Source organism: Schistocerca piceifrons, chromosome 7 (genome assembly GCF_021461385.2).
Source record: "Schistocerca piceifrons isolate TAMUIC-IGC-003096 chromosome 7, iqSchPice1.1, whole genome shotgun sequence".
Classification (NCBI taxonomy): Eukaryota; Metazoa; Arthropoda; class Insecta; order Orthoptera; family Acrididae; genus Schistocerca; species Schistocerca piceifrons.
Genome location: NC_060144.1, coordinates 85,121,222 through 85,134,880, shown reverse-complemented (window position 1 = coordinate 85,134,880; position 13,659 = coordinate 85,121,222).

The window sequence follows — 13,659 nt, the reverse complement described above, 5'->3', positions numbered from 1 at the left end:
GCCATCGACATCCGCTATTTGACTTCCAAGATTACCATGTGAGCCTAAAGATTGTCACATTTGTTCGCTAACTGTCCCATTCGAGTGTCAAGATGTGTTTCAAAATTCGTTTTCATGTCAGCGAACAATTTTAACACATCTGTCAGTGAGCATTCACGCGATTGCGATGCGGACTGTGGCGCCGACACATCGCGTACCACTTCATCGTCCGTTAGTCCTTCACTACGAGATTCAGGTTTGTGTACACCCGTACGCGGTCTAAGTTATCTGAGTTGCTCATCTGCCATCTTAGATGTAGCGTAGTGACACCACACGAGACAGAGAAGATATTTTATAATTATGGTTTTCACTTGTCAGGCGCGCCAAAGTTTTCGCGTCCTGATTTCTCAGATATTGCTTCCACATAGTGACAGTTGAAACTCTAACACACGAAGATGCCAATATGGCAACCGGAGAGACAAAATGAATGAAATGCACTTATGCAGCACTGAAACTGGTGCAAATAGCAGCCATTATGATTCACCAAAGTTTACAACAATGAGAATTTTTACAAAATTATTTCTAACTATTTTAAGCGAAATGGTGTGAAAGAGACTGTTCTAACTGGAAAAGGAAACGGAAACTTGGAATTTAGAGAGCGAAAGGAAAAGGAATAAAGCGTAGAGAACGAATTCTCATTAACCGATTGAATACTTGGTACGCAAAGCTTCAATCGTAATGAAAAGTCGTACTCACTTTCGTTATCTTGAGCGCTGCAATTTACAGCCGTTTGGTTGCGTATTGTGATTTTTTTTTCCTTTTACTGATTTTTCTGCGACTCGCTTCCAAAACTCCCCCAATTGCTTGCGTGAAAAATAAAAAAGAACAGATTAGTTTTTTAGTCAAGTCCCTGTTCGGGCGCCACATCTAGTGTTATAGATTTTGCTATTCACACACATTTAATCAAATATAACAGTAATGATGATAATTTCTGGCAATGTTTGCCGACAAGATAAAGAATGCAGCCTATAAGACTATATTGCGTACTCGCGGCAGTTCTGATTTGCCGTTTTTGGTACGACTTGGAAAGAGAGAAAAATTATTGGATGATCGCCGATGCGTCGGTTTTCGATTGTTTTCAGGAGACGTAAGGTTTGATTACGCGAAGGTGGCTTCGTGACTGACCTATGGACTGGATTGCCTTCACGCAATCAGAATCTTCGATGAAAATACATAAGGGACCTATTTGAATAATAAAAAAAGTAATCATAATTAATCGAAACAATCAGCTGCCAACAGGTGTTGTTGATATACCTCGATGGGACAGCTGAAAATGTGTGCCCCGACTGGGACTGGAACCCGGGATCTCCGGCTTACATGGCAGACGCTCTATCCATCTTCTTTTTGACATCTCATTTTGTCATTTTGTTCGTTCTATTTCTTCGGGGCGGACTCCCATGACGCTTGTTCAATTTCATCGTAGAGCGAATAACTCAGTTTTTCTATTACAGAGGGTATCTAATCCTCTGACCGAACACGTTGAGCTACCGTGCCATCTGAGCTACCGAGCGCACAGAGTGTAGGACGACTGCAGGGACTTATCCCTTACACGCTTCCCGTGAGACCCACATTCCCAACTGTCCACAACGTACATTCGTAATATTCCTAAAGGATATTTGCCCATTCACTCATTACTCGCGCCAACTAAGGTGACGATTCCCGTAACAGTTCGGGCAAAGTGGGCGCATTCGTACAAAAGAAGGTCAATGGCTGGGTAGCCTTTAACTATATGAAGATAGTAACTGTTCCGAAAGAACAGATACCAATGCAGTTTCTCTAGAAAGAAATCATAATTAATCTAAACCCTCACCTGCCAACAGGTGTTGTTGATATACCTCAATGGGGACCGCTGAAAATGTATGCCCCGACCGGGACTCGAACCCGGGATCTCTTGCTTACATGGTCGGCGCACACATTTTCAGCTGTCGCCATTGAGGTATATCAACAACACCTGTTGAAAGCTGAGGGTTTCGATTAATTATGATTTCTTTCTAGAGAAGCTGCATGGTCATCATTGGTATCTGTTCTTTCGGAACAGTTACAATCTTCATACAACAAAAAAATGGAAATGAATGCAAAACAGTGAAATTTTATAAAAATTTATCAGACTGGAAATGGAACACATTAATGTCCTCCCGAATACAATCGAGATACCGCGATGAAGAGCGAACCTGTAACAAAGCTTACATACATTGAAAAATCATGGTGAGTTTAAAGAAAAGAATAACCAGAGATTCTCTGTCAAGTGAAACATCAATATATTCTCAAAGAAGAAGGCGTTAAACTAATAGACATTAAGAAATATACAGTGAATACAAAACTTACACTTTTATGTTTCTCTCATACGTGGAGCAGTTCAACAATCGCTGCTTTTGTCTGTCCGAGATTTCTTAAAAATTAAATGTTCTAGCGACCGAATAAGTACTTTTTAGCGTCACACGGTTTACCGAAGCGTTTTGTTTGGTGATTACATGGCTTTTGGCACTAAATAAAATATAACTTGTAGCGGTGCTACACAACACGTCTTAACAAGTCGGCGACCAAACGTCAAAAGGTAATGAAGTCTCTAGAACATCTCTTAACAAATGATGGATTGTTCTTTCAAATGTTTCGCAGCTTATTGCTATCCAGCGCTGTGGCAATGGTTTAAATATCTGCGACCAGCGGATCATAGTGTTTATAACGCTGGACGCGCGTCTTGTAGGGGCACACTATAAAGTATTTCGTCTCTTTACACATGCGCTGAGATGCTTAATATCTTTACGAACGACAGCCCGATGGCTGTTCCTTTCTTTTATGACAAATATCTCATTTTCAATGTATCTGAAATCCAATAATATTACACGACCTCGGGGAACATCAGTTTGGATTCCGGAGAAATGAAGGAACACGGGAGGCCCACCAATGACATTCGCATTTATGTAAATGAGAACAGAGTAACGCCCCGTTCCCACAGCCAGACTTAATTGCTGGAAATTCTAGAAATTTCGTGGAGCTTCGCAGAGTGTTCCCATAGAAAAGGCAGAATTTCGCAGATCACGTGTGACACATTCGCAGCTCGTGTCTGGAGTCCAAAACATAGCTGTATAACGGCAAGCGGACGGCGTGGCAAGAAGCGGGGTTCTCCCCATTCCACCACCGGTTTCCCGTTCTGCTACAGAGGACGCTAGTCGACTGTTCCACCGCCCATTGTTCGCGGAACCTGCAGGAGAATCCCCGAAAGGCTTGCTTGTCCGTGCGGTCAGCTAACGTGAAATCTGCACTTTGTATGATAGGCAGCTCCTGAAAGGCGAGCGAAATGTTCCACCTGATTCAGTCCCCAGCGAAGAGGAGTTCCCTTGACCAAAACCAGTTACATTAAAGAGAGAAACTACTATAAAAATGAAATGTTACATTAGGTACAGGGTGACGAATTATTTACATTTCTACAAGCTGCGCCCGTAACCATTTGTGTAATCAGCGCGAAAAACAAATGAGAAGTCGACAAATAAAAAACGAATCGGAATGTAAATGAAGCAAGAGACTCTTGCACACAAATTCAGTAAGCGAATAGGATTAAACATGAGGAGAACATCAGAAACAGGCCGCCACCTCACAATCTAATACGCCACAACAAGACAAAACAGGAAGGAATAGATAATTTCAGAGAAGTACTTAACTTTCATTATCCACGTAGTCATCGAATACACGATATGGCTCACGAAAAGAATGACAGTTGGTTGAAAAATTCAATGTTGGTTTCGCTATTTAATAGGATGAAGCTACAGACAACCGCACTAATCCACATTTAACTTGTTAAGTGCAATTTATAACGTCTTTGAAATACTACACTGTTTTATGGTAGAAAACAACATTAACAGCTAAAATTGTGTAGGCGTCTGTACGAACGCAGGTCGTAGTGTGGCTGACTTACACCCGAACGCCAGCTCAGAACCGTAATGTGGTCCTTGGCAGTGTTTGCACTCACTGTTTTATTCACCAAGAATTGCTGGCATTAAAAAAGCACGGGCTCTGTCCTTCAAGGTGTTGTCTAATCAGTAACCGAAATGGTAAACTTCATTAAAAGTCGGCCACTTAAATCGACTAACCTCCTTGCCTAGGGACGCCAGATGAAAGTTGATGTCGTCAAGCCCTGAATCAAAATTGCGCAACGGATAACTGGGGATGGGAGCTTGATAGCGCTACCTAGAGAGCGTGCCCTTTCTGTACGATACTAGGCAAGGGGCTGGAGGGCTCACACGCTGATGTGTGGGTCCCTGCATTCTATAGCTTTTATTTTAAATGAATTCCTTTAACTTGACTTCTTTGTGATTTTTAAGGTGTGTTAAAGATTGATGACAACTGATTACGTATTTATTTTAAGTATTATCACTCGATTTTACAGCGATTGCAACAATTGTTCCAGTTTACAGATATTACAGTTTTACAACTTATAGCTCGGGTATATTAGATAGGAATCTGCACGCACTTTTTACGGGCAAAACGGAATTGCGTTGGCCAAATGTATACCACGGCACGTCTGCTCACTTACCCGTCTTCTGTAACACTCTAGAATATGGCGGGCACCCGGAGGTCTTCCTGGGCGCCTGTGGAGGGGGTGGTCGAACCACTTGGCTGTGACCAACCTCTCCACCCCAAATCTTGTGACACTGGGAAGTCTTTGACTTTTATCTTGCTGCACGGCAGCTGCCTGTGCACTACTATACTACAGAACTACTTCCCAACACGAGGGCAGCTGCCTGTGCTGTCTCTCTGATCCCCTAGCCAGGAGTAAGGTTGGCACTACTATACTACAGAACTACTTCCCAACACGAGGGCAGCTGCCTGTGCTGTCTCTCTGATCCCCTAGCCAGGAGTAAGGTTGGCACTACTATACTACAGAACTACTTCCCAACACGAGGGCAGCTGCCTGTGCTGTCTCTCTGATCCCCTAGCCAGGAGTAAGGTTGGCACTACTATACTACAGAACTACTTCCCAACACGAGGGCAGCTGCCTGTGCTGTCTCTCTGATCCCCTAGCCAGGAGTAAGGTTGGCACTACTATACTACAGAACTACTTCCCAACACGCTTTACGGAAAGGTGTGAGGAGGATTAGGAAAGTTCATGTGCAGATTCACATCCATGTACAAGAAATGCGTAATACACGACACATATAAATACGTATTATGTAACGTGACACATTTCTTTCCACCCGTCCACATGGGTTCTGTTGCACCAGCGGCCGGCCACGTCGTGTAATAAAATTGGCTGCGGAGCCGCCTCTGTTTCTATTTCCCGGTGCGAGCGAGCAGCGAAACCTGCTGCTTATAGAGCGGAAACTACTGTACCGTTTCAGTGCTTACAACAGAAGCTCGTTTATATGGTGGCTGAGCACACATCCCTCACTAATTATCCGCTGGCTTTCGTGCACGAGTGTCATGAAAGGGCGGTCTGACCTCAGGAATCAACTTAATTGTTATCTTAGTTCAAGAGAATGTTACGCAGTCCGTAGATAGTTACTGCGAATTGGCGAATTGTAGCTGGCGTATCACTGAGTCATCTTTGAGAAACTCAACTCACTGAAGTATTCCTTCAAGGTAATGAAGCCCAAAGTTCGGCAACTGCCAGACAAAATTTCAGTCCTCAAAAAGAAACTAGCGTTGTGGAAGGAAAGTTTGATGATAAAGATATGCAATATAATACACTACTTTCCATTAAAATTGCTACACCACGAAGATGACGTGCTACAGACGCCAAATTTAACCGACAGGAAGAAGATGCTGTGATACGCAAATGATTAGCTTTTCAGAGCATTCACACAAGATTGGCGCCGGTGGCGACACCTACAACGTGCTGACATGAGGAAAGTTTCCAACCGATTTCTCATACACAAACAGCAGTTGACCGGCGTTGCCTGGTGAAACGTTGTTGTGATGCCTCGTGGAAGGAGGAGAAATGCGTACCATCACGTTTCCGACTTTGATAAAGGTCAGATTGTAGCCTATCGCGATCGCGGTTTATCGTATCGCGACATTGTTGATCGCGTTGGTCGAGATCCAATGACTGTTAGCAGAATATCGAACCGGTGGGTTCAGGAGGGTAATATGGAACGCCGTGCTGGATCCCAACGGCCTCGTATCACTAGCAGTCGAGGTGACAGGCATCTTATTCGCATGGCTGTAACGGATCGTGCTGCCACGTCTCGATCCCTGAGTCAACAGATGGGGACGTTTGCAAGACAACAACCATCTGCACGAACAGTTCGACGACGTTCGCAGCAGCACGAACTATCAGTTCGGAGACCACGGCTGCGGTTATCCTTGACGCAGCATCACAGACAGGAGCGCCTGCGATGATGTACTCAACGACGAACCTGGGTGCACGAATTGCAAAACGTCATTTTTTCTGATGAATCCAGGTTCTGTTTATAGCATCATGATGGTCGCATCCGTGTTTGGCGACATCGCGGTGAACGCGCATTGGAAGCGTGTATTCGTCATCGCCATACTGGCGTATCACCCGCCGTGATGGTATGGCGTGCCATTGGTTACAGGCCTCGGTCACTTCTTGTTCGCATTGACGGCACTTTGAACAGTGGACGTTACATTTCAGATGTGCTACGACCCGTGGCCCTACCCTTCATTCGATCCCTGCGAAACCCTACATTTCAGCAGGATAATGCACGACCGCATGTTGCGGGTTCTGTACAGGCCTTCCTGGATACAGAAAATGTTCGATTGCTGGCCTGGCCAGCACATTCTCGAGATCTCTCACCAATTGAAAACGTCTGGTCAATGGTGGCCGAGCAACTGGCTCGTCACAATACGCCGGTCACTACTCTTGATGAACTGTGGTATCGTGTTGAAGCTGCATGGGCAGCTGTACCTGTACACGCCATCCAAGCTCCGTTTGACTCAATGCCCAGTCATATCAAGGCCGTTATTACGGCCAGAGGCTGTTGTTCTGGGTATTGATTTCTCAGGATCTATGCACCCACATTGCGTGAAAATGTAATCACATGTAAGTTCTAGTATAATATGTTTGTCCAATGAATACCCGTTTGTCATCTGCATTTCTTCTTCGTGTAGCAATTTAAATGGCTAGTAGTGTATTATGAAAAGGACATACTTACCATGCACTGATGTGACGAAAGTTATGAGACAGCAATATTCCCAGGTACAGAAGGCGGTAGGATCACGTATACAAGGTACAAGAGGACAAGCGTGGACAGGGCTGCAATTTGTACACAGGTGATTCATGTGGAAAGATTTACGACGTACTTACGGCCGCGCGAAAAGAATTAACAGACTTTGAACGCGGAATGGTAGTTGGTGCTTGACGTATGGCACATACCATTTCGGAAACCGTTAGAGAATTCAGTAGCGAGAGATCCACAGTGTCAAGAGTGTGCCGAGAATACCAGATTTCAGGCGTCACGGTTCACCACGAATACTGCAGTGGCCAACAGCCTTCACTTAACGACCGAGAGCAGCGGCTTTTGTGCACAGTTGTCAGTGCTGACCGACAAGCAACATTGCGTGAAATAACAGCAGAAATCAATGTGGGACGTATAACGAACTTATCCGTTAGGACAGTGCAGTGAAATTTTACGTTAATGGACTATAACAGCAGACAACTGATGCGAGTGCCTTTCCTAACAGCACGACATTGACAGCAGCGCCTCTCCTGGGCTTGTAACCATATGGGTCGCACCCAAGACAACTGGGAAACCGTGGCCTGGTCAGGTGAGTCCATCTTTCAGTTGGTAAGAGCTGATAGTAGAATTCGAGTGCGGCACAGACCCCACAAAGCCATGGACCCAGCCTGTTAACAACGCACTGTGGAAGCTGGTGGTGGCTCCATAACGGTGAGGGGTGCATTTACATGGAATGGACTGGACTGGGTCCTCTGGTCCAAATGAACCGACCATTGACTGGAAATGGTTATGTTTGACTACTTGGAGACTATCTGCAGCCACTGGTGGGGTCCATGTTGCCTAACAAAGATGGTATCTTTGTCGATGACAATGCGCCTGTCCCCAGGCCACAATTGTTCGCAACATTCATGCTCATAAATTAAGGATAATGCTGATACATGGTGAAACAACGCTCTGGTGGGCGGTTTGCGGGTTTAAATCACCTCGGGGTATAACCATGCGGTGCATCCGACCTGCAGTCGTCGCATGGTGGCGCTGGCAGCAGTCCACATACACAGTGGTGTGTTGCTGCATGTCAGAGTACGGTGCAGCGAGTAACAGTTGTCTCCGGACACAGTCTACAGACGACTGAACAGACACGGTTTATTCTTCCAGAGACCTGGAAGACGTATTCCACTGACCCCTGGTCACAGGAGAGCCCGTAAGGCCTGGTGTCAAGAACACTGTACGTGGTCATTGGAACAGTGGTCCCAGGTTATATTCACGAACGAGTCGAGGTATAGTCTGAACATTGATTCTCGCCAGTTTTCATCTGGCGTGAACGGGGAACCAGACGCCAATCCCTTAAAGTCCTTGAAAGGGACCTGTATGGAGGTGGTGGTTTTATGGTGTGGGGTGGGATTATGATTGGTGCACGTACACCCCTGCATGTCTTTGACAGAGGATCTGTAGCAGTTCAAGTGAATCGGGACGTCATTTTGCACCAGTATATCCGCCTTTTCAGGGGTGCAGTGGGTCCCACCTTCCTCCTGATGGATGATAACGCACGGCCCCACCGAGCTGCCATCGTGGAGGAGTACCTTGAAACAGAAGATATCAGGCGAATGGAGTAGCCTGCCTGTTCTCCAGACCTAAACCGCATCGAGCACGTCTGGGATGCTCTCGGTCGACGTATCGCTGCACGTCTTCAAACCCCTAGGACACTTCCGGAGCTCCGACAGGCACTGGTGGAAGAATGGGAGGCTATACCCCAGCAGCTGCTCGACCACCTGATCCAGAGTATGCCAACCCGTTGTGCGGCCTGTGTACATGTGCATGGTGATCATATCCCATATTGATGTCGGGATACAAGCGCAGGAAACACTGGCGTTTTGTAGCACGTGCTTCGGGACGGTTTTCTCAACTGTCACCAATACCATGGACTTACAGATCTGTGTCGTGTGTGTTCCCTATGTGCCTATGCTATTAGCGCCAGTTTTGTGTAGTGCCACGTTGTGTGGCACCACATTCTGCAATTATCCTTAATTTATGAGCATGAGTGTACTTTGAAGAATATTATGGACAATTCGAGCGAATGATTTGGCCACCCAGCTCGTCCGACATGAATTCCATCGAACATTTATGGGACATCATCCAGAGGTCAGTTCGCGCACACAATCCTGCACCGGCAACACTTTCGCAATTATGGACGGGTATAGAGACAGCTTTGCTCAATAGTTGTGCACAGGACTTCCAACGACTTGTTGAGTCCATGCTACGTCGACTTGCTGCACCACGCCAGGCAAAAGGAGGTCCGACACGATACTGGGAGGTGTCCCATGACTTTTGTCACCTGAGTGTATAATGGAAATGAGTCGCAGACAGGCACAACATAAAGACTGCTAAACAAGCAAGATTCCGGCCGAAAGACCTTTTTCTGAAGTAGACAACATTCACACGCCTCGCGGGCCATAGACAGTGGCCATGTGTATGTGAGGTGTGTCTGCGTGAATTTGTGTTTGTGTGTGTTGTCCAGTTCAGAAGAAGGTCTTTTGGTTGAAATTATATTTCTTTGCAATCTGCTTGATGTGCCTGTCTGCGACTCTTCTCCACTATATGGACAGTAGCAACCTGCCCTTTCCATAATATTATCATTATTCAGTCCTGAATTTTCCCTTGTGTAAAAGGTATACAGTACATTTTTCCCGTTCTTCACATGGTTTTAGAAGACAATGAGGTTCGCTTCAGTGGATAATTGAAGTCTGTGTTTGTGGGTCCTTTAACAGAACTCAGTGGTTGCTTGCTGAACTACTTTCCAGAAGAAGTCGATCAACATAACTGGAGCAAAAATTCTTTCAGTAGAGAACTTCCATCAACACTTATCACTGAAAAACAAGAGCAACTTATTGATACTTTTTCAGACCGTACATTGAAATTAAGGTAATTTCCTCGCCATTGTTTTGAGTTTTGGGGGGGTTGATGAAGCAGGAGCATAAGTACTTAACGAGGCCCTTTAAGTTTTGATACCTTTTGCAACAGCCTGCGTTTATGAAGTAGTCATCAATAGGAAATATTGATCGCGATAGAATGTGGAGAAAGAGATGAGACTACCAATTTCCTATCTTGTGCCGAGATTTGAAGAAGCAAGCTTATCCTTGCCGTTGATTTTGTTCCAATAATAAGATGTAATGACATTAAAAGTTTATTAAAATTTGATATGCCTTTAGTTAACTTTTTTCGGAACTTAAATTTATTTACCCCACACTTTAGGTCGCATATAAAGTGCGAAAGAAGCCGGAGGTGTTTTTATTCAGGTCAAGAGAGCCGTGGATCCAAAAAATTTGGAAACCTCTGGTATTGGTGGTTTCTTGTCTGGCAGCCCAGTGGGATTTGGTGTTTTTAGCATTACCCATTGAAAGCACTCACAGAACAAGTTTTTAAATTTTACCACCGTAGAAAGCTGTGGCCAATTTTTGTAAATGTTCTCAACTGTTTAGGAATAAAGGACTGTTTCTTGATTAGATTCTACAGCTTCTTTGACGACTAACTGCAGTTTGTCACTTTTCACACCATTGTATATACTACTCGTGACCGTCATAGCCGTGGTCACAACACTTGCTCACATTTAGTCCTTATCGCCGTAAACATTCCTTTGTCTGATGTTCGTATCCTAATGCAGATTGATCTTTGGCGTGGGTAAAGGAGATAAATCACTCACCCATCTTTACGTCAGAATGATTTCCAAAACATTCCAACGTAGCGAAAGACTTGTCTTGATTATCAACTTCACTAAATTTTGTTTCCCATTTCAATATTTCCTCATTTTTCTCTATTTCTTTAATCTAATTCCAGAACCACGTTATCCTCAGGATCTGCCAGACTAAAACGTTTCTACTGTCGTCGATAGGATAGTTTCCTTAATCGTGCATCTTTTATTTTCCGCGTATCCTGTTAGAGTAAGCAACCTGTCGCAACGTGACGCAGTTCCCGACAGTACAGGGGTATCTGCAGCAGTGCAGACCGTCGCTGCAACAGTGTGCGGCGAGGCGCCTGAATGTATCCGCCCCAGGCAGCAGAAAACTGTGAAATGTATCAGGAGCACGCAGCAGTGACAGCTGTCAGGAGGTGAGCCATCTGAAGTTCGCTAATCCGTGCCACCCAGAATACACATGTAAAATCGAGTATCGGACCTGGTTTGCTACTGGATTCAGGAGTTACGAAGATAAAACTCAACACGTCGCTCTTAACGGAACAAAATCGACAGATATAAAGATATTTTCATGAGTAGCCCAAGGTAGTGAGAGAAAGCTGCTTCTGTTTACAACGTATTTAAAGTAGAAGGCGTCGGATGCTCTTTTAAGACTGTTCGCAGATGATGCATTTGTCTATAGCAGCGGTCTCCGAACATTTTAGCCTGAGGTCCATACTTCCTGTTCCACTAAATCCCAAATTTAGCATTTGAGAAATCCTTCACACAGGAGGATCGTACAAACATACCGCCGTTTGAGTCTCGTACAGATTCCCGTATGGAGTATATAGTGATAGACGTCCCTGGGCTTGTGAAGCAGCTGAATGGTTTGAAAATAAATAAATCGCCAGGTCCTGATGGGATTCCAATTCGGTTTTTCAGAGTTATCGCGAATCTCTTGCCCAACGTAAAGTCCCGATCGACTGGAAAAAAGCGCAGGTGACGCCTGTATATAAGAAGGGTAGAAGGACGGATCCTCAAAATTACAGACCAATATCCTTAACATCGGTTTGTTGCAGGATTCTCGAACATATTCTCAGTTCGAATATAATGAATTTCCTTGAGACAGAGAAGTTGCTGTCCATGCATCAGCACGGCTTTAGAAAGCATCGCTCCTGCGCAACGCAACTCGCCCTTTTTTCACATGATATCTTGCGAACCATGGATGAAGGGTATCAGACAGATGCCATATTCCTTGACTTCCGGAAAGCGTTTGACTCGGTGCCCCACTGTAGACTCCTAACTAAGGTACGAGCATATGGGATTGGTTCCCAAGTATGTGAGTGGCTCGAAGACTTCTTAAGTAATAGAACCCAGTACGTTGTCCTCGATGGTGAGTGTTCATCGGAGGTGAGGGAATCATCTGGAGTGACCCAGGGAAGTGTGGTAGGTCCGCTGTTGTTTTCTATCTACATAAATGATCTTTTGGATAGGGTGGATAGCAATGTGCGGCTGTTTGCTGATGATGCTGTGGTGTACGGGAAGGTGTCGTCGTTGAGTGACTGTAGGATGATACAAGATTATTTGGACAGGATTTGTGATTGGTGCAAAGAATGGCAGCTAACTCTAAATATAGATAAATGTAAATTAATGCAGATAAATAGGAAAAAGAATCCTGTAATGTTTGAATACTCCATTAGTAGTGTAGCGCTTGACACAGTCACGTCGATTAAGTATTTAGGCGTAACATTGCAGAGCGATATGAAGTGGGACAAACATGTAATGGCAGTTGTGGGGAAGGCGGATAGTCGTCTTCGGTTCATTGCTAGAATTTTGGGAAGATGTGGTTCATCTGTAAAGGAGACCGCTTATAAAATACTAATACGACCTATTCTTGAGTTCTGCTCGAGCGTTTGGGATCCCTATCAGGTCGGATTGAGGGAGGATATATAAGCAATTCAGAGGCAGGCTGATAGATTTGTTACTGGTAGGTTTGATCATCACGCGAGAGTTACGGAAATGCTTCAGGAACTCGGATGGGAGCCTTTAGAGGCAAGGAGCCGTTCTTTTCATGAATCGCTACTGAGGAAATTTAGAGAACCAGCTTTTGAGGCTGATTGCAGTACAATTTTACTGCCGCCAACTTACATTTCGTGGAAAGACTACAAAGATAATATAAGAGAGATTAGGGCTCCTATAGAGGCATATAGGCAGTCATTTTTCCCTCGTTCTGTTTGGGAGTGGAACAGGGAGAGAAGATGCTAGTTGTGGTACGAGGTACCCTCCGCCACGCACCGTATGGTGGATTGCGGAGTATGTATGTAGATGTAGATGAAGGGCCAAGACCTAGCTACAGTCTAACTTTGTTGAGGCCTAATACCCTAGTGCAATTCAGAAGTTTTAGTGACGCTTACCCCTCCTGCCAATCTTTGCGAGCTTACACTGAGTGTCACTGCAGTAGTCATTACGCAGTGAACTGCTTATTGTTTGACCTTGAGCTGTGCCCTTAATTTCGTTTCACATTCATTGCTACAAATAAATACGAGTATGTTCAGAAAGTATGTGTACTAGATTTTTATATTGGTCTAGAAAAACTGTATCTGAAAAAATTACAGGATATTGTTGACACATTTTTGACTATTTTTCCATATAATCTCCATTCCGTTCATTGTGTGTGGTGAACCGTGGCACAAGCCCTTTTCGAAGGACTCTCTCGCCATGTCCTTTGCCCACCTCAGAACCGCCTTCTGTGCCTGCTCGTCAGCTGATAACTAACTCCACCCGCATATGTGTTCATGGAGATGAAACGGTGATAAT